The 23,686-nt window shown below is 38.9% G+C and overlaps 1 protein-coding gene across 18 annotated transcripts in view; it reads right to left on the bottom strand.

Annotated features, from left to right (window-relative positions):
- The window catches only part of EHBP1 (EH domain binding protein 1), a 211,138-nt gene that overhangs the window by 12,542 nt on the left and 174,910 nt on the right, over positions 1-23,686 (bottom strand). The gene's annotated exons all lie outside the window — the stretch shown is intronic.

Raw genomic sequence — 23,686 nt, 5'->3', positions numbered from 1 at the left:
TTAATAACTGGTTAAAGACCCCTTCAGCTTTATAAGTAACAAAAAATATTAAAGCCTGTGATCACAGCGAGCTTTTCTCATTTCTCCTCTAACCATTTGTTATTTAATCCAATACTAGTAATCCAATTTGTCCATCAGACTTTTAAAGGGCAGAATGCAACTTCTCCAGCTTAGACACTTTTCAAAGTACAATATATTTTTCAAATGAATGCTGGATGTTTCATTTTTTCCCCAACTGTTCCTAGCTCTAATGTATGAGGAAAAAAAGAACAAGATGAACATTGTTCGTACTGATTAAGTAAGAGCTCATTAAAGAGCTGTCAGTGCTGTACTTTGAATATGCATGAAGCATATAATCAGATCTAGTACCGTCACTAGAGGAGAATACGGTAAGTACAAAGGATTGATTTAATTACTTAGAGTGGGCTGTGGTGGTAAAGCAGTCTTGTTAGCGCAGAAAGAAAAGGAGGTTGTATTCTGGCACGGTTAGGGGAAAAAGGCAGTTTTAGCTTCTGCCACAATACCTAATCTCAGGATAAAGCACTTTACATTGTAGCTTAAAATGAAGACTGCCAGTTTTCTAAAAAGACCAGAATTCATCTTATCTTGTTTAACCTCATCTGGTTAACTATCTAGCAGAACATATTTATTCTCTTTAACACGTAATTATGCTTATACCTTTTTATCCTATAGTTCAATAATGACTTCTGAAAACAGTCTTCAAGTAAGAGAGGGTAGCGCTGCAAACATCATATGCATGCAAACTGCTTGGTAAGAGATTTGAAAAATGCAGAACCAGAAACTCAGATGAAACAGTGAGTACACGCGCCTTTATGTGAAAAGTCAATACAGTTTTTAATGTCAGACTTTAACCTGAGGAGGGTTCTGGCAGGGTTTCTCTAATTTATTTTCTTTCCCCCCCTCTCCTTTCTGCTTTTTTCCCCCTCTTCTTTTCTCTTCCCTTTTTTTTTTTTCTTCTTTTAATTAATTCATTCTTGTTTTATTCTTCCTCTAGGAATCCAAGGGAATTCTCTCACATCAACTCCCAGTGCCATTTTCTAATTTCATTGTCTGGCTTGAGTGGTGAAGGATGCATGCTCTATTCTTCTCTTCACTTGACATCTACCAGAACCCTCCTCAGTGATTAGGAACGAGCCCAACACCAAGCCTCGAACAGCACAGGACACTAAATTCTGCCCTCAGATACGAGAAACTACTACTGGCTTCTGAGTCGTGATTCCAAGCTGTAATAGCTCCTGCACAGGATTCAACAGAGGCTGCAGGGTAAAGTTTGGCAATTTTGTCCCTTCCTGGAACAAATTCTAGTGATAGTCAAAATGATGATAGCAAGCATTTTAATGATAGCCAAAAAACAAACCCCAAAGCACAGCCCCAAGCCCCTTTCCTTTCTCCCGTGGTTCATCCCACATATTCCTGATCATTATTTGAAACCAACTTGAGTCAATTTTCTTCAGCAATACTCAAGAGTTAGAAGCATGGTAACAAATACATTACCATTTTTTTGAGAACAATATCAGCAACTAGATTATTTTAATGTTGTACAGCTTCCCAGCAGTTTTTGACAAATAGATTTCCCTTCATATTCTTTGGGATTTACAAATGGACTTTTGTTTACACTGTAAGCTAATTATTTTTAAAATATTTAAATAAGAAGCATCTTGACAAATGTCTCTTCTGAATCAATTTGAAAGAACAATTTTTTTTTTCCTTTCCTGCTGAAAATGCTTTCAAACTCAGCCAGCTACCACAATATGAATGTACCATTAGACCCATTATTTTTAAGCCGTTTGGGCAGCTAGACATTAGATAAACCCGCTATGGATTAACACAATAAACCTGTACATTGCTAAGAAAACACAGAAGAAAATGCTACAAAACACCGAGAATACCACTTAAAAGGAAGAAAAAGCAACAACATGCAGGGACAAGATTAGTTTACAGTGTAAATGGATGAACACAGTAACTCCTCTACACTTTATACTGTCGTAAATCTGTCAAGATAAGACAATAGATTAATATTTTTTAAAGAATCCTTAACTGTAAATGTATTTAGCTGTTGTGCAAAAATGAATTACAACCTATGGAAGATAAATAATAAGGAGTTTACATCAGCATCCAAAACCAGCCCATTCAGTCTGGTAAGAAATAACAGGTTTACAGAAATCACTCTGTATGCCGTCTTAAGCAGTAATTGTTTTTAAATTTTATTTGCACTGTGTGCAGTGTGTGTGCCATGGTGTCATGGTTAAACACAGAAACCTTCCCATGTCTCCCCATTTACCTCAACAGAACTACATGAAAAACAACCTACTTAAGACAGAGCCCATTCTTCATCCATTTGCTGATGTTTACACACAGTTTTAAAATAGAATAGAAGAAGCTTTCTTCACTCAACACACTTGGGTGAAGAGGCCAGCAGGAGAATGCCAGTGCATGGGAACTAGAGCAGGGCAAATAACAACAAAAACTGGCCAATTTCGCTCTGCTCCTCTTTCTGGGCTATTTTGTAGTTGACAGAAGCTTGGTGACTACTGAGAGCCGTGCAAATGCCAGTGAATTCCACAGATTTAACAGGAAGGTCTTCTAAAAACATACCCCACTGTCTTTATTTGCCTGCTTAAAAAAAAAAGTTGCATTCACCCAATCATAGGGATGAGTTTTTACAAGTTTCTGTATTAGGAGCAAGTGGACAGATTGGCTTATTTACCTGAAGGAGAACATGAATAGCAAATAAAGAATAGTTCTAGGATGTGTCTCATCTTGTCTCATAAGAACCTGGGGAAATTCACTGAAATTGAAGGTGGTGTGTTTAAAACCGATAAAAAGAACGATCGTTCCTCAAAGCCTCATCATTTACTAGTAGAACTTGTTGCCACGAGGCAATGTTGAAACTAAGAGCTCAGCAAGAATTAAAACCGGGTTGAATGTTGAATATGGAAAGGCAAAGCTGTAGCAATAAATATTCAAATAAACAAACAAAAAAACACAGGACGTAGGAACTCGATCCTCCTGCTTTAGGACACGAGCTAACCTTTAATTTTTAGAGGTTAAATTAAATGTTCCCTGGGGCCAGGTTAGGTGGTAACCGGCCTTTGCGCAGTGTCTTGCCCCTGCCTGGGCTCAACCCGCACCTGTCCCACTGGAGTGTTGTGGACCAGACTGTGGGGCTGATCCACTGCAGCAATCGCAGTTTTACTGAAAGGAAACAGGGGAAGAGACAAGAAACAATGGCGGGTGTTTTAGCTGACCAACTTCATGTTGCTAACAAAGGCTGGTGGAAGGTCTCAAACGCTTCCAAGTCAGCGGCGGACTTCCCACTGATTTTAATAGTCTTCTCATCTTGCTCACTGCGAACGGCTTATGCACAGACGAGCTCTTGTTTTTAATGTGAGTTACTGAATTTAACAAATACTTAAGCAGAAAGGCCTATATTCACATCAGCTATTCTTTGTAAAGGAGATTTACACGAGCCCTACTGCAAAATGCCTCCAACGCAACTGAAAGCTATGGTGAAGGTTTTTAAATGACTAGTGATCTGCAATTTTTCACTGAGTGAAACTGAGGCATCCCAAAAGAGCCCTATTTTTTGAAAAACCACCCTTCTCTGCTTTCAGAGGGCTACCTTCAGTGGAAACCTCAGAATTTTGGATAAAATATTTTTTACAAGTACTGTAAGTGTCAAAACAGAACCGACAACAGACACTCCACAGTATGAATGGATGGGCTGCTCCGCCTTGAGCTTCAAGCCTTGCATGCCAGCTTTCCTCCAGAATACTTCCTCCTTTCAGCACATGAGGACCTCCTCAGTTACTAAAAGCCACTGAAAATGAACTGGAATAGCCACCAAGAGATAAGCAGATAGGACTTTGTTTAGATGACACTGCAGAAGTGCTAGCTAGCAGATGAAACCCTAGCACAAGTTTTTGACTCCGAACTGGATGGGAAAACACCTAAGGAACATTAGAAAGGCAAATTCATGGCCACTAACTTGCTGTCTGAGAGCAGTTGAGGAGACATTGATGTCCACACAATGGAGTCTCATAAAGGTACGTAAGGACTGCCAAGAATCTGCCAGGCAGAGTTACATTGCAGTGTATTGTCTGACTCTATTTCAGCCCCCAAAAGTACTGTACCCCTAATGAAACAGAGCCACTGCCAAAGGAATGCCTTTATCAAAAGCACACATCAAATAAGTTTAATATTAAGCAGGAAACTTGTAATTTCTTTGGTTCCTGAAACATAAAAAATTCAGAGAGACTAGTTAAAATTTTGAGAGCTGTGTAAACAAAAGGTCAGGGTTCTGACCATATCTCGGTGCATGCGAGGATTTATTCTACCTGCAGTGGGACTGACTCACAGGAAGACAAAACATTTGTGGCCTGCAGTCTGGGCAGTCTAAAATTATCAGAGGATCGAAACTTCCACAAAAGACGAATTGCCTGAAAAACTGCTGATTTTCTCTACGTGATGAGTCAACACAGCGGTCACTAGAAAATAACAGAAAATCAACAAACCGAAATGCTTGGGATGGATAAAGATTATAAATATATTTTAAATGTGGTACCATCAATCCAGACCAAGAAATTTTGTGCCCCTAAATTCAGCCAAGAAGTGAGATTCAACTGAAACATCTGGAGAGATTCCTATAAGAAAGTGATGCCTCATGGATAGTGCCTGCAGGGATCCTAGCACTGAGCAAAACCAATGCTTGTCCTTTATCACCCTCTGGTACTCTTTGTAACCCAAATTTTCTCACATAGCACAACTTCAGAAGAGGCAAGGGCTTGGGAAAAATATACATGAGGCCTTTGCTTGCAGCACAGGAAAACATGCATCATTAACTGACACACTCAAGCTTTTGAAACTATGGAAAAAATGGTAGATCATGCTTGGAAATCCACGAAGAAAGGGATGATGGTCTGGGCAGACAAATTATTTCCTTTCCAGGTTGACAAGTAGAGTTGGATGCTACGTTATGAGTGACAGTAAGTTCTCTACAGCTCATAACAACTCCTTAGATCAATTTATTACCTGTTTACTTGATAAGTGATGACTGGGTAAGGTTCTGAAGTGAGAGGCTACTTACCTAAGAGTTGTTGGAGTGAGCTCTACTAGGCAGTGTATTATTCCATTTCCTTTAAAACACATTCACCTGGAGCTGGAAAAGGTTGGTGGACATTATAAAATTACTTCTTTAATGGACAGGCCTGAATTTAACCCAGGCAACTACCTGAAGTGAGAAAATGGTTTGCAATGATTGTGACCTTGTATCCATGTTAATGAAAATGTCTACTCTTACTGATAGTTGGCGGGTTTGTACTTCTGGGATCCAAGGCTTCCCAGGACTGACTGGTTGAGTTCAAGTAGGTTGAGGTGTCCCAGGGCCCTACAGTTTCCAGTTTTGACAGAAAAGGTGCTTTTGGTGGTAAATGAGAGAAAACCAAGAAAAAATAACAGTGCTCTTTGCAGACTGCAGTGGCATTGTGGGCCAGGAGCCTCGGGGTGACCAAAGTGCCTTTCTCCTCGCCTTCTCTTTACAGGCAGACACTGATTGTAGAGAAAGCCAACTTCCAGGCATAAAGCCAAAGGCTATGCCTACCACATGAAAGAGCATTTATACTGCAATACCACAAAGAAAGATGGAAATCAGTTAAAAGAAGCAAGTGTCTGTTGGGTCTTGTAAGACTTTTGGAAGGCTTGCAAGTCTATTCATAGTGCCTAGGGCTCTCCCAGAGTAGTCTCCTGCTATGTGGGCAGTGCTGTGCTTGGGCTCTCTTCCTCAAGCTGGCTTCAACCTGTTGACAGGTTCTTTCAAGGCAATGATGAGGGTACAAAAGCCAGGGAAGTGCATGGAGAGGAGGCTGACTTATCGCTCAGTCCTTGCAGCCAATAGCAATTCTGGGTTACTTTGAGAAAAAAAATAAATACAGTCATTGCTGCTGCTGAGCTGCTTTAATGATTTAATGAACTTGGCCTGGGAAGACTGAACATGCACCCTGCCCACGTTTGGTCTTGGAAAGGTCATTTCCTGTGAACTTTTGCCTACCAACCCACAGACCTAAGACTGAAGAGATGTGGTGAATTTAAGGGTCAGAGCCATGAACCTTGTTTTGTGGAAGCTTCTGAGATGTAGAAACTCTGTGTATTTGGATAAACACTTCCAGATGGTCTACCTTTACCAAAAGCAAGTCAAGACTGCTTTGCAGGAACTGCTAATGGTAAGAGATGGAGATTGGAAAGCATTTGCCAGTAAGAGACTGGAGGCAACATCACAGAAGGGAAACTGAAGAGAGGCTGACAAGCCTCAGGAACCCCAGAAGTTCTCAATCGCTCATAAAATCTGTGATTCTGGCAACTACAAAATGCATACTTGGGCAGAAATTTGTGTATGTGTTTGTGATCTGGACCCTGAAGACTCCTGTTAGAAACTCAGCTTACCAGCGTGCCAGTTTATTTGCATTAACAAATTTTCATGAACGGCTTTGCAATGCATGTCCAAGCAGGCATCTGTGCAGAGCTCTGTGGGCTTCAGGTCAGTCAAGTCACACTTGGATGCAACAGGGAAGCACAGTTACCATACTAGAAATAAGACCTTGGTCATAGTGTCACTGCACTCTTTTCACCCAGGGTTTTTTGGTGGTTGTCAAAACTCCCGTTACCATAACCCTGGCAGCAAGTTCCTGCACTGTTCCACTGGAGAGAGAAGCATCTTATCAAATGCTTTATAATATTGCTTTGCTTCTAAAACCAGCAGTAACTACCAATGCATAGTTTTGAGAACTGTTATCGTGTTACAGTAAAAATCACTAACTCTTTTGCTCATGTCAAAAAGCTAAGCGGCAAAGGTGTTGTTTTCAGCGATACTTTAAAATTTTCTATCTTGACAGAAAGGCTGTTGTTATACTGTCCTTCCCCCTACTCTGCTTTGGCATGTGCATCTTTGTCTTTCACAACATGGCTGGACAACTCACTACCATCTTCTTGTTTGGCAAGTTTTTGGTTCACCTGAGATTAATCGTGCTGAGCTAAGCTAAACAACAGTGCAGGAAAGCAAAGCTGACAAACTGCTATAAAACTTACGGTGGTATTAATTAATTCTTTCTCATTTAGGCAAGATATGAGAATATGAAAAGACCATGATTTTTTTTTCTCCTTATGCACATGCATAGATATTTTTCATACTGCCTGCTTTGCGAGCTTGAAGAGGTAACAAAACCAATTTTTAAATTCATCTCTCTCAGGCAAAACTAAACATTCATCATTTTCCTCCCTGAGCCCTGACACTGGTGAATAAAAATCTGCATTTACTTTTGGGAATTCCAAAGAGAATTGTGAATTCAATTGTTTTTAAAAGATGAAATTTGGCTTAGGGAATAGGATGTCTCCTCCTAGCTCACCCCTCCCTCCTCTAGTGTGGATTTCTATTGCAGACTGGACGACTCCAGTAAGGAGCATTCAAGATGGTATAATACAAGCGGGTAAATACAGCTCGATAATCAGGGTTGTGAAGGTGCAGAGCATATAAGGGATTTATTTTTGATAGTGAATCTATACACATATACATCATCAAGCCCCCACTGAGAAGCAGACCACTCCAAGTGATTAATACAGCTAAAGGGGGCAGATAAGAGATCAATGACAAAAATCACCTGGTAAAAAAAAAAAAAAAAGTAAAAGGTGTTGCATTAAAAGGGCTTTTACTTTGCATGAGAAACAATACTGAGAAACCTGTATTTTAGCACTTGTACTCAATAAGCACTCTAAAGTATGTCGGGGATGAGAACAGAAACCCATCCTTTCTAATAATCTTGTGACAAAAGCTAAAAGACATCATCCTATTAACTAGTGATCTCAACTGCTAATGCGGAGTACTTCCTGGTGCCTTTTATGTAGAATGCCGCTATTAAAAAACCACTAAACATTCACTGTGAACAACACAGAATCATTCATCTTTTATCAGCATCTCTTGTTAGAGGAGTATGAGAGGGGCTGAAGGTGTCATTGATATTATAGAGCGGAAATTAATCAGAAATTTTTCTCATATTTTCCTCATCACACTCATTTACTTTTGTACAAATTTCCCCCTGCTAAAAAGTTCATACCCAGCCCCCTGTTGTACGCTTTTAAGTTGAGAATATTCAACGAGTGCGTCAACTGAAAGGCACCAGGTCCCAACACAAAAAGCATTCGAAATTCTCATTTAGTTGTCTTTATTTTGCTAGCGCCATGTGGTCCTTGAAGATGTAGAAAACACGGGAAGCCGAGTAAAGATCAGAGCAAGCTCATTAGCATTCTGACAAAATTGGAGTGGTGGAGATGTATAGTTTGCCTAGTTTGTCGTTTTGAAAGCTACCGGTGGTAAGCTTTCTATTTCATTGTGCTTTTGTCTTTTTTTGGGGTTTTCAACGCAGCGGGGTGGTTGTTAGCCTAGGTTTTCACAGTGCATTGTGGGAACCTTGCCTGCACATTCAGCCTATATGGTACCATTCGAGTTCAAGCAAAAAAAAAGAAAAAAAGTAATTTTTTTTTCTTATTTATTTCATAACCACCTATGCTAATGCATAATTGTCATCTGGCTGCCAAAGCCCATCCTGCCCGACACCTGGTTTATAAAGTTAAAAAAACCCCAAACCTACAAAAATAAAATAAACTCTGAGCTGTATTTAAAAATAAAACCTTTTAAACATGTTGCTAGTTTTCTTCAAAAGACAAGATAAGAGGAAATTAATTTAAATTCCACTGTTTACAATAAACTAGAAATGAATTTGAGGCAGATCCACTTGATTAGAATTCAAAAGAGAATCTTTCACTGTATAAGATCCCCAGTTCTATTTCAGAGTCTCTTGAAGGAAAGATGGGTTTATGCTCCAGAATTATGTAAATAATGAATTACCTCTTAGAAGACCTACAGAAGTTATTACTCCGGTCATTTGATTTTTTTTTTTGATTTTTTTTTTTTTTTAAACACAAGGCTCACTTTGAAGGGCTAAAAGGGCTACATTAATGCTGCTATTCGACATGAACGTTTCCAAGTTGCAATGAAATGGATAAAGGTCTTTTTGGATGAATTTATCTGCTAAATCCTTGTGGTTGCCCTCCTATCTCGGATGATGACCCAAAAGAATGTCAACAGCTCATTTCCCAGAGAGCTGGGAAGAGTCACTACACACGCCATAATCTGCACGTTCTCAAAGAACCATTTCAAACATTACATTTCACAAGCTGTTTAAAGGGATTTTTTTTTTCTCCTCTCATCTCCACTATCCTACCAATACTTTGGACATCAGTGCCTCGGAAATGAGTGCTTTAACAAAGTTGAAACGTGACTTTTTACGTATTGTGTTGGTGGGTTGGGCATACACGCACGCTCGTACAAGCACCACGCAACGTGAGTGACAAAACATGCTTCCCATTCACTTTGCCAAATTCCAGACACACTGTGGCAGGGGCAAGGAAATATTAAGAATCAAACTATATTAAGTCACCCCTAATTTACTAATTGGATTTTTTTTTAATATAATGTGTGTCAGGCTGCCAAAATCACAGATATTCTTTTAGTAGGAAAGGATAAAACCCAGCTTGAAAGGAGTCACAATGGTCTAGATTTGGAATACAGTAAATTTCACAATGAAGTGCAGATTCAGGATTTCTTTACTTAGCAAGGGGGAAAGGATAAACAAACATTAAGAGAAAGGGTTGCTTTATACAAAACCTTAAAAATTCTTTCTTTTTGCTATGCATTTGGATAGCACCATTATCTTTATCGTCAAAACAGACTGAGAGCTGCAGCCAGCGTCTCCTGAGCAAGACAAGCAAATGGTCAGGCCAAAGAGGTCTTTAAAAAACAAACAAAAAAAGTACAAGAAGGTAAGTGCCTGAAAACAGAAAGTTCTGAGATAACCCCATAGCCGTGTGGATTGGTAGATCTAAATTTTTCCATCATATTTATAATCTAATTTCATTCTATGCCTCTCATTTCACTCACATGAAATAAAAGGAGGTGTTGCCACATTTGAGCTATACATGAAGAACTATATTCCCTCCCCAACTAAGAGCAACACCCTAACCCTGAGAATTAAATAGCAGACATTATTCTAAGCTTAACAAAAGGCAGAATTTTGTCAGCTCTGAGATGCCACCTTTATTTCAAATCTCCTTTTAAACACTCAGGTCCTTTTCACTCGGGTTCCAACTCCCAGCAAAGGCAAATAACCTGGAGACTGTTATCTGCACGACAGTAAGGGCAACCGAATTATTTTTCTATACTTTGCCATGTGCTTATAGCTGCAAAATTATTTATCTCCTTCACTGCATTCTACTATGAAAGTTTCCTCTAGAAGAATCGCCGGGACCAGCCATATCAAATTAGAGGGCAGTCAGGAGTGTCTAAGTCCAGCTTTAAAACAAATATCATAACAATTACTTAGCCATATGGAAAATAGGGTATGTCTTTCCTGAAAGCTTTTATATATTTTCTATCTCAAATTTCAACTTCATTAGAAACTATTTCTGACTAGCAAGCTGCAAGATTGCTAAATATCTAACTGTTAACCCACCATGAAGATAGAGACTCTTTTGAATGGCAGAACTTTTCCAAGATGCAAATGAACAATAATCTAATTTTGAGAGTAAATTAACTGAAGGATTCATTTTAATATGTTTCAGAGTCTCCAAAATTAAGTGACAGTTGCAGCCTCTGCAATACACAGACATACGTGCACTCACACTCACGTACATATACGGCACCCCCTTACACCCAGCTTCCATCCTCAGGAGAACTCACATTGTATTTATGTTTAGGTTCTTATGACTTAAAGGCCAGATGTTTCACAAATGACCAACAATTGGAGGTTAGAATAAATTAATGACTGATTTCTGAGCTTTGATGGAATTAAGCATACTTCTTTTCTCAATGTGCCATGTGAATGTTTGCCCGTTAAACTTTTTTTTTTTTTTTTTTTTTTGACAAGTGAGGCCACCCGGCAGAAAACAACTGATGCAAAACCCAGGAGTAATCCCTCTGTTTAGTTCAACACTGTGGTTAGCCTTAACACTGCCTCTATTATCCAATGGATTTAGAGAAACTTTCATTTATTTGTTGGCCTCAGTCTTCCAACTTTGTTGCCTTCTTTAAAGGACCCAAGACCCATTCCTATGTAAATACATTTGCATAGGGCCACAATGAAACTTTCTGGGGCTCGGATTAAACTTGCAGAACTAGATAGCTGCACTGCGCATATTTGTGATCTTCATGTAAGTACTTTCCCAAATACATATGAGTGAATGAAGCCGATGTCCACTCTGGCTACAGGAATGCCTGGAGTTTAAAAGAAATGCTCCACTGCAAACTACAGACCAAAGCTCCAAATGCTGAAGGAAGCAGCAGACACAGCACCCAAACGTGAAATTACAATGTATAGAAAATGAACAAAAAGTCCTTTTCACTTAGGAGCTGTTAAGATCAGCACACTATTTGCTGTAAAATATCCTCTTCTCTCCTAACCAGTTCTGCTAGGACAACAGGATCCCTAGTGTAAAAGTGATGATTCATAGCTACTTGGGTTTTCTTTTTTTTTTTCTCTTGCTGCCTCTATTTATAAAGAGTAGCTAGGGTATAATGTATTATTATAAACTGTACTCAATACAGCCTTCTTCCAGCCAAGTCAAATATAAACCTTTGCATCCAGCAAGTCTATTAGGAAACAGCACCAGGATTAACCTGCACAATTACGGCCCTCAAAAAATTCTAGTAGACACTCCATGCAATTTTGCCATTCCCACACACAAAATGCCAATACCTTAAAGGTTTATGTTCTGCAAGGGAGGCTCGATGGACCTAAAGTATAACTAAGGAGTGGTTTTGTAATTTCACTGGCACTGAAGACTGTGGGCCAGGAATTGCAACTGAATATATTCTTTTGGTATGCATTTAAGGAGATAACACCTTCTTCCAGGGCTCACCAAACACAGGTACCTAATTCCTTGTTTTGCAGTACATTTTTTTTTAATCTAGTTTAAAAAGCTTTGTATACATAACTTTTTTTAAAAAATCACTATTATAGCATTATTCAAGTCCATAACTATGTGTTTAAAAAATGAACCCAAATATATCAAACTTAACCACACACAAAAATACACCAGCCACTAGAAAATGACTTGCATAACCAGTAGGATGTTAATGAAGACACTGACACAAATCATAAACCGATTCTGATTTACACTGCATTTTCCTTATTCCTGACTGTATGGTAAGCCTCTGCTGCCCCATGTAAATACCATACAGAAACCCAATTTCTCTCGTTGGACTAAGCACATCAATACAAAAGCAAATGAACTACCAAAGTGCCCTAATTAACAATTTTGCAAGTGAATGCAGACATCAGTGCCACACTGCAGCCATTAAAGTCTATCCCTTGCCATATCTGTTTCTGTTAACATTTCAATAGACCAATTAAATGACCTTTCCCCCCTCAAACTCAATTAAGCTATTTGAACATCAATTGATAACTTACCATGTATTTATGCAAAATGTGCAAGCAAGAGATTCATTTTTTTTCAATCCTAATGATGTTTTGAAGAAGAGAAAACTATCTTAACTATCCTGTCCTGGTATTCCATGGAGAGGGGGCCAGGGATGGGATTGCCTCCCGGGGGAGCCAGGTGGGCACGGTGGCACTGTGGCAGGCAGTTTGGAGAAAGCAGGTGTGAGGCAGATATTCTTCTTCCCTGCCATTTGGTCCCTGCCAGGCAGCTGTCTTGGGAGGTCAAAAGAAAACGGAGACAGCCATCTCTTTCAGCTTGTTGGAGTATCACGCCAGCACACTGGTAGGTGGCACAGGGTCACATCAGCCAACTTGTAGATATCCAGAATCGTTTCTTTTTTCCTCTTTTTTTGCCCCCCCTTTTTATTTTTGTCTTGAGTTTTTACCTCTCGTTCTACAGTGAAAAGGGGTGCCCAACACACACACACACACCTTTCTGAGCATCACAGGGTAGGTGTGACATTTGACTTAAGCCTGCCCGCCCCATGTTAAAAGAGGTGATTTGCTGACATTTGCATTTTCCCAAGGGGCTCCATACACCATGAATCTGTCACAAATTCAGGGGACTTGAGCGGAAGGAGGTCAATGTCTAATGTTTAAGAGCTGGCCTTTGCTTCTCTGCACAGGTAAACAGTTCCCCCCAGGGTTTGTAGATAGGGACTGAAAGTGAGGGAATTTATTTAAAATAAACCCACCTCAGTCTAGAAAAGAAGTGTTTTGATGCTGCTGCTGCAAATAATTTCTGTGAAAAACATAAACTTTCTGGCTTCAAGACAATGAAAAATCTTCCAGGAAAAATAGGAAATGAGTATTTGTGTAGGACATTGAGCAAAAAGCTTTGTAAGTACCTATTTCCTCTCAGTAGACTTCTTTTAGATCAAAAAACCTCCTCTAATTTTAAACTAAGAAGAAATCAAGCAGAAAAGACAGAAGTTGAGGGGAGAAAGGTATAAATATCTTAGCCTTCCTTATGTCTGGGGGAAAAAAAAGTTTTACCTGAGCAGATTAAAAAAACCCACTAAGCCCTCAAAGTAATCTTTCTTAAATTAAAACAAAACAAAAAAGTAAAAAGAAGGCAAACTAAAGAAACTACCCCAGATCTTTTTCAGAATTCTTTGAAGATGGGTAGGAGAGAAATTGAAGATCCAACTCTAACAATTCTATTTGAAGTTTTAGTTTGAATCCCTTAAAAAAAAGAAATCTAGCGGCACCCTGGGATAGTTCAACAAAGGCCTGGTTTCTGGGAAAAAAAGCATTGTCCCTTTCAGAATGTTAATCTGGTATATCACTTGCTACTACACCCCAGCATGTACTTTTGCTCATATCAACAATTAAAAGAATACATTTATTAAATAGTCTTATCACTGGATGTTATAACTTGTAATTCATGCTAACTAGATAACCAAAGTAAATTTTATTTAAATTCTCATTTCTTTGTGAAACTTTGTAGATGGTGCATATCTCATGATTAACGGACAACGTCTAAAGCATCCCGTCCTCTAATCTTCCTAAAATCCCTTTTCATCCGATTGTTTAAGACTGCTTGAAAGGCTAACACCAAGTCTAAGACTACTGCACATTTGGGGGAGGGGAGCCTCTGTAGGTTAGCTAATTAAACTGTTTGTCTTCTGAAACATTTAACTGGCTTTAGAGATTATTCTAATTAAGAATGATGTTAGATGTATTTTTTAATGTAGCTATTAAAATTAATCATAATCCAGCAATCTCATGTGCTGAACTATGTAAATAGAGATGTGCTTGAAATCCTGCTGCAGTTTCTTTATTTGGGAGTTGATCATTATGGATTCTACATAGCACACATCAGCACCAACCTAATTTTTAATTAAGAATGCCTTGTGAAACTATAACTTTTACTCTGTATTTATGAAAGGCAAATAACTGACCTCAGCAGAGCTAGACTACAGTGTTTCCCAAGCAGTACAACTACGAGGGGGGATATTAGCTCTCATTCATACTGTACATCTTTTTCTCTCTACTTCGCAGACCGTGTATTCAATTGAAGTGAAGGAAATCCATTAAATTTGGAAGGCCTGCAACTTGGCAATTGAAGCTTCTCGTGCTTTTCTTTACTAGACGTACAGCAGAGCTCTCACAAATATTGCTGGCAAGAAATTTTAAAAACAGACCACATAAAAAAGTTGGCATTCAAACAGAAAAAACGGCTGGGGCTAGAAGCCAATATGTAAATTGGCTAGTTAAAAAAAAATCTAGTATGATTTTCTCCTTAAATAATTAAGAAAACAAAACCAAAACAACAGAGAGAAACAAATGAATTATGACTGCAGTACACACAACAGGCAGCCTCTATCAGAACTCAGAAGGGTATTATACTCTAAACACTTTTTCTTCCCTTACTGCTGAAAGATTAATACTGGTTATCCCATTAAAGTTGGTAAAATGCCATTCTTGTGTCTTAAAGCTCTAGCATTGGAGGTCAAGAAGTGTATGCTGCTTCTTACAAGGCTAGTGTGGATGTAATCTTCCCAAAGTTACAATAATTAATGTTAAGCTTCTTTAGCAATACGTTTCTGAAAGAACTTGCCTGATAATATACTTAGAGCCTGGCTAGCTGTTTGTGTTTCTGAGCAAGAAATGTATTCTATGCTGCTCACGTACTTCAGCTTAAATCTTTAGTCAAACTAGGGTGATGATGAGCAGTTTGACTTCTGAGTAGAAATAATATTTAAATTCGCAAAGGTGAAACATTTTGGGCGTAGGGAAATCAGGGGGCACAGATACTACTTCCCAATGTTTTTTTTACCACTAACCTGACGGAGATGTGTACTGTATAGCCATACAGGTCTATTTAAGGATACCCATTCCCTAAGAGAGAGCTGCCTGTACAGGTGCAATATATTTATTAGAAAGCAATCTATAGCAACTGCAAAAGAGCTGACATTGGAGGTCTGCTCTCAGCCCATGCTTTACTATGGAGTACAAAAGCCTCTCTGCCTGAAAGTGTCCCCACATGCTCCAGCTCAGAAGCTGCGGTTATGAATGAAAACAGGGAGTGTAAGATTAGATCTTCCTCTGCTCTAAAACTGAGATAATTTCATTTATTTCAAGCATGCTACCTCTGCTTCTACCATCTCAGGATTTGGCCCTTTCTGTATATATTAACAGCCCGGGATACAGCAGTATTTCTGAGTCATCCCACAAGCAAAGAAAAATGTATTTTTTTGAATGCATGTTTCCCACTTCTGCTTGCTGGAAAACTCAACAGACAAACACATCTCCCAGGTTAAAAAAACTAAAAGCCATTTCTGTGAGCATAGTTGGGAATGAGTGGCCCAGGAAAGTCAGAGCAGAAACACAGTCACCAAATGGAACAGAAAATCTCATCTGCATCTTTGTTTTCGTCTAGGGCAGAAAAAGAACCCTGATGATACATACATGTTTATCTATTTGCTTCCATTTTCAGCCCCGTGAATGCATGCTTTATCTCTGGGCATAACAGCTTGTTCTGGTAGAAGTTCTTTTTGTCTTTCTATGCAGATTTTAATGCAACAGCATAGGTAGAAAATTCACTCTTGAATGAGTTCACAAGGGAAAATTATGCAAAGAGGTTACTAATCAGTCGATGACCTATCCTTTGAGGCAATACAGTAGACACAGGAATACCCAAAACAAGTCACCCTTCTGCATTACAATCACAAGCAATAGGCATAGAGACTGATTCTGTTAACCTGACAGAAAGTGCATTCTTCATCATTCAAATAGGTGAGAGAAAGCATAAAAAAAAAAAAGCATCCTGAAGCACAAAGCAACTTAGACAGTTTACTGGCAACTTGACCCTGAGACGGTTCCAAAAACCAGTTTCACAGACACGAGCGTGCTTAACAAAGGTGTCAGTCAGCCAGCCCTGAAGCTGTCCAAAGAAACAGTCAGATACTGCTGCTGCCCAAGAAAAAAATATATTCTAGACCTGGCTTCTGGATAATATAGCTGTAAGGCACAGGCTCACCACAGCTGTTGACTACTATGAAGATGAGGGAGATAGAGAGAAGCTGTGGTCCCTACACAACAGCCCGGGCTCTCAGCTACCTGATGGCCAGTGCCTTTTGTCTCCCCTCTCTTTTCTCTTTTGCAGTTTCTTCTCTTTTCTATATGCAAACAAAGTGTGCATTTTATGCCTCAAGAGCTATACAGCCAGATAATCAGAAAGCTGCATTATTTCGTACTATTTGATGCTAGACGACATGTATGGTTTAATTAAATATGTACTTGGGGACTGTAACAAACAGGGTATATTATATATGTGTCCTGGACTGCTATTAAAATAAAACACAGCATATATGTCCATACACTGCTGTGTGAAATACACAAATGCTATCCCTTAAAAATCTTTTGTGCATGTCCATTTTGTTTTATATGCCTAAAAGGAAGATCACGTCTCCTGGGACCCAAGTTTTAGGGCCCTGACACAGGCCAAAGAAGAGTAAGAAATATTACAGCAAGAAATATTACAGCAAAAAGACCAAATACAAATTCATCCCAGGATGAGATTTAATATAAGTGAAAATTTCATTCTGTTAAAAGAGACTAAATCAACTATTTTAACTCTCCTTTTGTGCCTGTACTTTTTTAGCTCAATCTTTTTCCTTTTCTATGAAATTCAAATGTTTCCCTCTTATAAACCTCAGTCCTTTATATCTTCAAAGCCGTGTAAAATGCTAACTAATTAATACATGTGACTTTCCTTTCACATGTGACAACAAAGCATATGCTGCTTTTTCGATTGGTAAGAGTTAATTTGCAGTGACACAACATATGTGTTTACAGGTTTTCTAATGTTTGTTGTTTGGTTCACTGTGTAATTAGGCCTATTGACAAGGAAGCTTATGCACTGAAAAAGGAGGGGTGAAGCAGTGGCTGGGAGATGGCAATCCTGCCTCATTTTGAGTACCTGCAGTGTTGAAATTAGGTACGAGCTGGAAAAAAATAAAACAACACGCCAAACTCAGAAGATAGTGGAGAAGACTGTCAAGCCACAGTAATTGCCATCAAAAAGACAGAACTTGTCAAGATCCACTCCAGAGGACCACCTGCACCACGAGGAACCACCAAAGTGTATTACTCTACAGCGATGGTAAATCTCAGCAGATGTTAACTCTTGTTTCCCAGATCTCATTTAGAAGATTTAGAAGATCCTATGCTCCTGGGCAGGGTCAGCACACACAGACTGCACGATCCCAGTGGCTGCATTGTCACCTTAGTGCAGCAGCACAAACCCAAAATAACTTCAGTGCTGTCACTAGAGTTGCATCGGGTACAACAGCAGCATGGAAATTGCAATCAAGGTGAACGATGGGCCAGGGGAAAATGGAAATGATTAAATAAAAACCCCTTTACTTTTTAAGATTCACCCTGAAAACAGTAACTATAAGATAGCTGTCAATATACAGAGCTTATCTGTCTGTGCAAGATTTTATGATACCGCACTTAGCTAATGTGGCTAATGAAAGAAAACAAATTTGACAAAAACAGACCCACGAGGACAGTTGAAAACAACAGATTAAACCACCTGCATTATTTCCCATGCAATTAAACTCCAGAATTAGTATACAGTAGGAAAAATACCAAAATGGTGATAGTATCGCTTATCTGGCTCTCTAGTGAATCACATTCACAGCCACCCCCACTGCCCGCTGTGCATTAACTCTTTGCACCGTGGGTATGTACAACTCTGAAATATAAAATTAGTTGCTTTTGAAGGACACTGAGCTCCCTCTGGTGAAGGCATAACAAGTTTATTAAGTAAGCACCACCTCTGGAAGTATAATCCCCTCTGGCTTCTTCCATGGAGTTTATTGGTTCAGTTTTCCTAACCATGAGCATCATTAGGGCAATGCAGTAATTAAGAGTTGTTAGAAAGTGAATTCTCAAACTGCAGATTAGAAAATTAAACTATTTCCTGATTACATATTAATGGAGCACAACAATAGCAGTTGCCATAAGCTTGGAAGGCAACCAAGGGATAAATCTGTGTACTTAATTACCATAAACAATGGCTGCATAGAAATGAAGTTTTATGCACATTCCCTTCTGTAATATGTCTGATATCAGTACACACTTGACAATTCTTGTTCAATTATCTCTATTATTTAATGCGCTGTGAACGGCTCTGTGTAAATAAAATTAACCACCCCAATTACTTTGAATTCATCTAGGGACAACGTAATAAAAAATGTGAAGAATTCTGTATGCCTATTAATCTAAAACATTACAGAAGCTTTCACCAGATTTTCTTGTCTATATTTATTTTGTCTACATTTATTTTAGTGCACTGTTAATTCAATTACATTTACCATCACTGGTCAATCAGTAGCAGCAGAGGGGTTTTTTTATTTCATTAATCCTTGTACAGTACCACAAATGCACTCATCCTTTGGTAAGGTACAGGATCTCACATGGAAAACACAAATATGTTTCTACTTGAATTTGGGAGCCTGCAGTTAATCAGAAAAACAATTAAAAACACTTCATACCCTGTGGTCAGATAACAAAATATCTGATAGCTACAATTTTTTTTCAAATACTTGTTTTTGCAATTAGTGAAGAAATAGTGACTGAAAAAGAGATAAATTTAGATTAGAGATTTGTAAACTAGGATTCTTTGGTTTTTATTTTAATTGTGCTATGCGATAATTCTGCATTTTAATTGGCACTTGGATATCAGGATGATAGACACCTTCAAATACAATGACAGAAGAATTTGCAATGGAGAAAGACACTGTCAGAAGTAGAGACAAAACTATTTTTTCCATAACAGGTCAGGCACAACATGGGTAGGTACAATCCTGAAGAAAGCAAGATAATATTACCTCTGTCATTGCTTAATGTCAAGCCATTATAACGGAGGGAGAAAAAAAATCAATGATATTAGACTATGATTTTTATACTCAATCCAACTCATTCTTCCTACTTGAAGCTCTGTGCTGTGTTTTCTCTAAAAACTTGCACCCACCAAGTGTTCTGTGATTGTATTGTGTAGGTTGCAAAACCCCTTCTACAAACTCTTACATACATCCAGACAGCGACAGCAAACGTGCCATCAGCTTATTCTATGGAGCTCAAGGTACTGAAGCACTGATCTCCCTCCTCATGCAGCAGTAAACTACATTGCACTAGAACAAGGTGAGGTTACATTTTCATTTTAAGAGCAAAGATCAAGGACTGAGGTTACACAGAGGTGACATAAATTACTGGGTATTAATAAAAGCATGACTATTCAGATTCAAATGGAAATCAGCAACCCAGGAATTTTAATAACTTTTATTTTTTCACACATCTTAGAAAAGTGTTTTTCATCAAATCATGAGCTGCTGGCACTGGAAATGCAGAGTTCCAGCCAGTTCCAAACTCTTTGCCTAGCTGATGAACTTTGAAAATATCAGCTCCCCTTTGGCCAAGAGCCAGAAGCTTGTCTTCCCCAGCCAAAAGGGCTCTCTAGCAGGGCAGGAAAACAGCAATGCATGTGCAGACAGGACGTGGGCTCTCTTCCTACAGCCCCATTTCCATTAGATGCCCTTTTCCTAATGCAGGGCAGCAGCTGCAAGGGCAGTAGTGGAACGGAACCTCTGCACCCCAGAGAGCATTGTGTCAGGGACTCCTCTCCTCCTGGTTCATGTCAGAAAGGGAGTGGGGCATTGAGAACCTCCAAGATCCACTCCTCACAGCTACCCACAGCCTTAATAAAGCTAGGGTGGCATTTTCAACCTTTTTGTGCAATCCTAAGAGCTAAACTTTCTCTAAAAGGTAAGTGGAATGTCTAACAAAGTCAAGGAGTGCCATGAGCTGGGATCTAACCAAGAACATATATTGTCTATACTTACAGTTGCTTCTCTTTTGGTGAAACCATATGAGTTCTTCCACATTTACCAAAGTCTGCACTGTCCAAGGGTTAGTCACTATATTCTTCTGGTCTTACCACTAGCCCACAGAAAGGAAATTCCCACCAAGACAGGTGGAACATTAAAACAAAGGTATCAATACATGGGAGCAGGAGACAAAAGTGTATTCCTGTGAAATGAATGTAGCCAGAATAGATGTTCAAGCTGCAGCCTGAAAAAATCCCTCCTGGCCAAGCAACAAAAAGGACTCTCAAACTCAGAGGATGAAGAGCTGCCAGGTGGCAGAGTCCCCACACTGGAAAAAAACACCCCCAGTTTTGTGCTGGAGAAGGATGAGAAGGAAGAGCTAGTGCTTTCTTCCTAGTAAGCCTAATAAGGAACCAGGCCAAGCACAGTAGACAAGGAAAAGATGGTCTAGTCCCCAGCAAACACAACAGGGTTGAACAGACCATGCTCTACCTTCTTGAATTTAATTTCAAGGCAATGACTGAATCATGACGGGAGTCTCTCAGGTTTTTAGTTTATCTTGTATGGTTTTGTCACACATGGAAACAATGCTGAAAATCCCAGTACAAAATGTGCTCCTAACTGATGGGCACTATCATCCTGTGAACAGTTCTTAGGACAATTCAGTGTAAGCCCTTCATGACAAAGTTGTACAAACACGGCACCCTGCTTCAACTGATGAGGAATAAGGTCAGCAGAGACCTTTACTTGGCTGAGGTTCAACAGTATTACAACCCCAAGCAGTACAAAATTAAGAAAGAGATGTGATTAAAGAAGAATGTTAATTATTAAACCAATTCATTTGTGGTTCTTGTCCTTCATGTTGAGTTTTCAGGATCTTTCAGTGACACTTGCCCAAGTAACCTCCTTGTTCCTAAAGCTTGCATTTTCAGAAAAACTAAATATCAAAAGACTTTTCAGAATAATTCTGAGAGCTGGCAGCATTTCACATTTCTTATCTTTCTGGTATGTACCAACACCTAAGGGAGTATTTGCAAAACCCCAAGATCATCATCAACAGCCCTTCAGGGCTTTTCTAGCTATCATGCTGTGGTTACTTTCTTCCTTCAGACTTGGCTTTACAGACCACTTGGTGGTCAGTGGCAACCTGGCAGGTTATATGCTGTTGACTCATCCTTTTGGTTTCCAGATTTCTCTCTCAGTCAGACACTGAGGCAAAGCTGCCCAGACTCTGTCAGAAGAAGCTGGGACTAAGACGTGGGCACAAGCTTCTTGTTTGTCTGCATGAGGAATTATTTCCTGAAGAGAGACAGGGAACAAAACCAAGTGCCATCCTGACAAAGAGAGCAGCTAACGAGATGAGATACAGCAGATCCTCTGAAGCAACTGCAGTGGGTACCAGAGAGAGAGAGCAAAGGAGAAGGCAGCGCCTGAAGGGAAGTGAAGGCAGGCAAGGAACCACGGGAAGGGGCTGCACTTGGGGCAGAAACAGAGCTGACACTACAGCATTTCAAAGGCATAGCAAAAAGAGATGTTCTCCACCACTATATCACATGCTTGTTTTGAAAACAAACGAAAAATACTCCAAGAAACCCTCCTAATGCTACTTTTCCATATAAGCAGTTGCAGTTTTTGCCACAGGGATGTTTTCTGATGCCAAGTGGGATATTGATTGGCAGGGGAGGTGGTACATGAGATAGGCTCTCTGGTAAGATGTGAGCCACAGTTAGAGAAGTTTGAGAATCCCTGCTTTCAAGGCTACAAAATCCACCAGTTTTCACGGGTTTTCTCCTAAATTGCATTTTTAAGCTGAGAACATAAATAGGATGTTCATGAAGGACTTGTCAAATTTACTTTAAGTTAAAAAAATACAAATAACTTTAAGTTAAATCCTGAATGCTCAGGATATGATCAACATAAAACTAACTTTTTTATTATGGAGACGATCAACATAAAACTAACTTTTTTATTATGGCTATACCACTTGTCCCCTTCTCCCTGGTACAAGAAGCAATGGATCTTCATCAGTATTCCTGCTACAAACCTTACAGCTATGCTCTTACTCTCTAGCTCTGTGCTAGTCTCCCTATTTTATGCAAGATACTTAAAAAAAAAATCATGGGTATGACAGGAGCAATACACCAACTTCTGTCAAACTTCAAAATATAGGAAATTAAAATCCACAAGAAATCTCTTTAAAAATAGAGTAAATGACAAAAGTCAAATAATAACATGGTTATTAAAGTTTTAAAAATCCCCAAGTGCTATGCTGATGACTCCATATGTATCTATAGATGGTATTTGGAGTACATATAGAACTTGTGGAACATTGTACTCTCGTACAATTGTGGTTCTTTTGTGCAGAACACACACTTCACAAATATAAAAACGTACACAAGAGAGTGCAGGATAATATATACACATTTTTCCTAGTCAAATACCTAAAGGTCATGTTATGCATGTGAGAAAGTACTTCAAAAGACCATAACAGGTAAAAGTCCTACTAAACAAGTATGGAAACAGTTTCTAATTTACCTGTTTTTGTAAAATTATTTAAAAAGTCAAACAACCTTGAGCACACGAGAAAGTAAATACATTGAAAAAAACATTCTAATATTTGGATAAACATGGCAGGCTCATTTCAAAGTATTGAACTTTAACTGAAGTCAATTAATCTGTATTACAAAACATAACATTGGATTAAAATCTACTTTAAAACCTGTTATTTCAGTTAAGGACAGGTTTCAAGTTTATAACATCAGACAAAAGTTTATAATATCAGATATAACTTTCAAAGACAATTTACACACAAAGTAATTTGGATCAACCAACTTTTTTTCCCCCAAAGGACAGGAAGAACACTTTTTGGACCTACAATATTATTTATTTTTGAAACATCCAAACACCTTTTGTTTCCAAGTGACGTGGTTAAACCTCTCCATCTCTGATGATTGCCAGCACTTAATACCCATCATTGAAGTTACAACCATTATGCTTTTAACAAAAAATTGCCCATATACTTTAATCCTTTCAATGGCACCTACAACACCAAGAATTAAAGACTTTTAAAACCCACCCTCCTGAAAATAAACAAATAAAATAATTGTGGAGCATCAGTAACCAGATAGTATTCTCAAATTTCAGATATCTAGTCAATGGAGCCTTCCTCCATGTACTGTGCTCTGTTTCATGCAGTACATGGCTTTAGCTGGCCAAATTTTTTTTTCCCACTGAATCAGTAGAACAGTGAAGATCTTACTTTTTTTCTTTTTTTTTTTTTTT

The sequence above is a fragment of the Corapipo altera genome, unplaced genomic scaffold (genome assembly GCF_003945725.1).
Source record: "Corapipo altera isolate COAL_440 unplaced genomic scaffold, ASM394572v1 94, whole genome shotgun sequence".
In the NCBI taxonomy this organism is placed as follows: domain Eukaryota; kingdom Metazoa; phylum Chordata; class Aves; order Passeriformes; family Pipridae; genus Corapipo; species Corapipo altera.
This window is presented reverse-complemented; position numbering and strand designations above follow the sequence as displayed.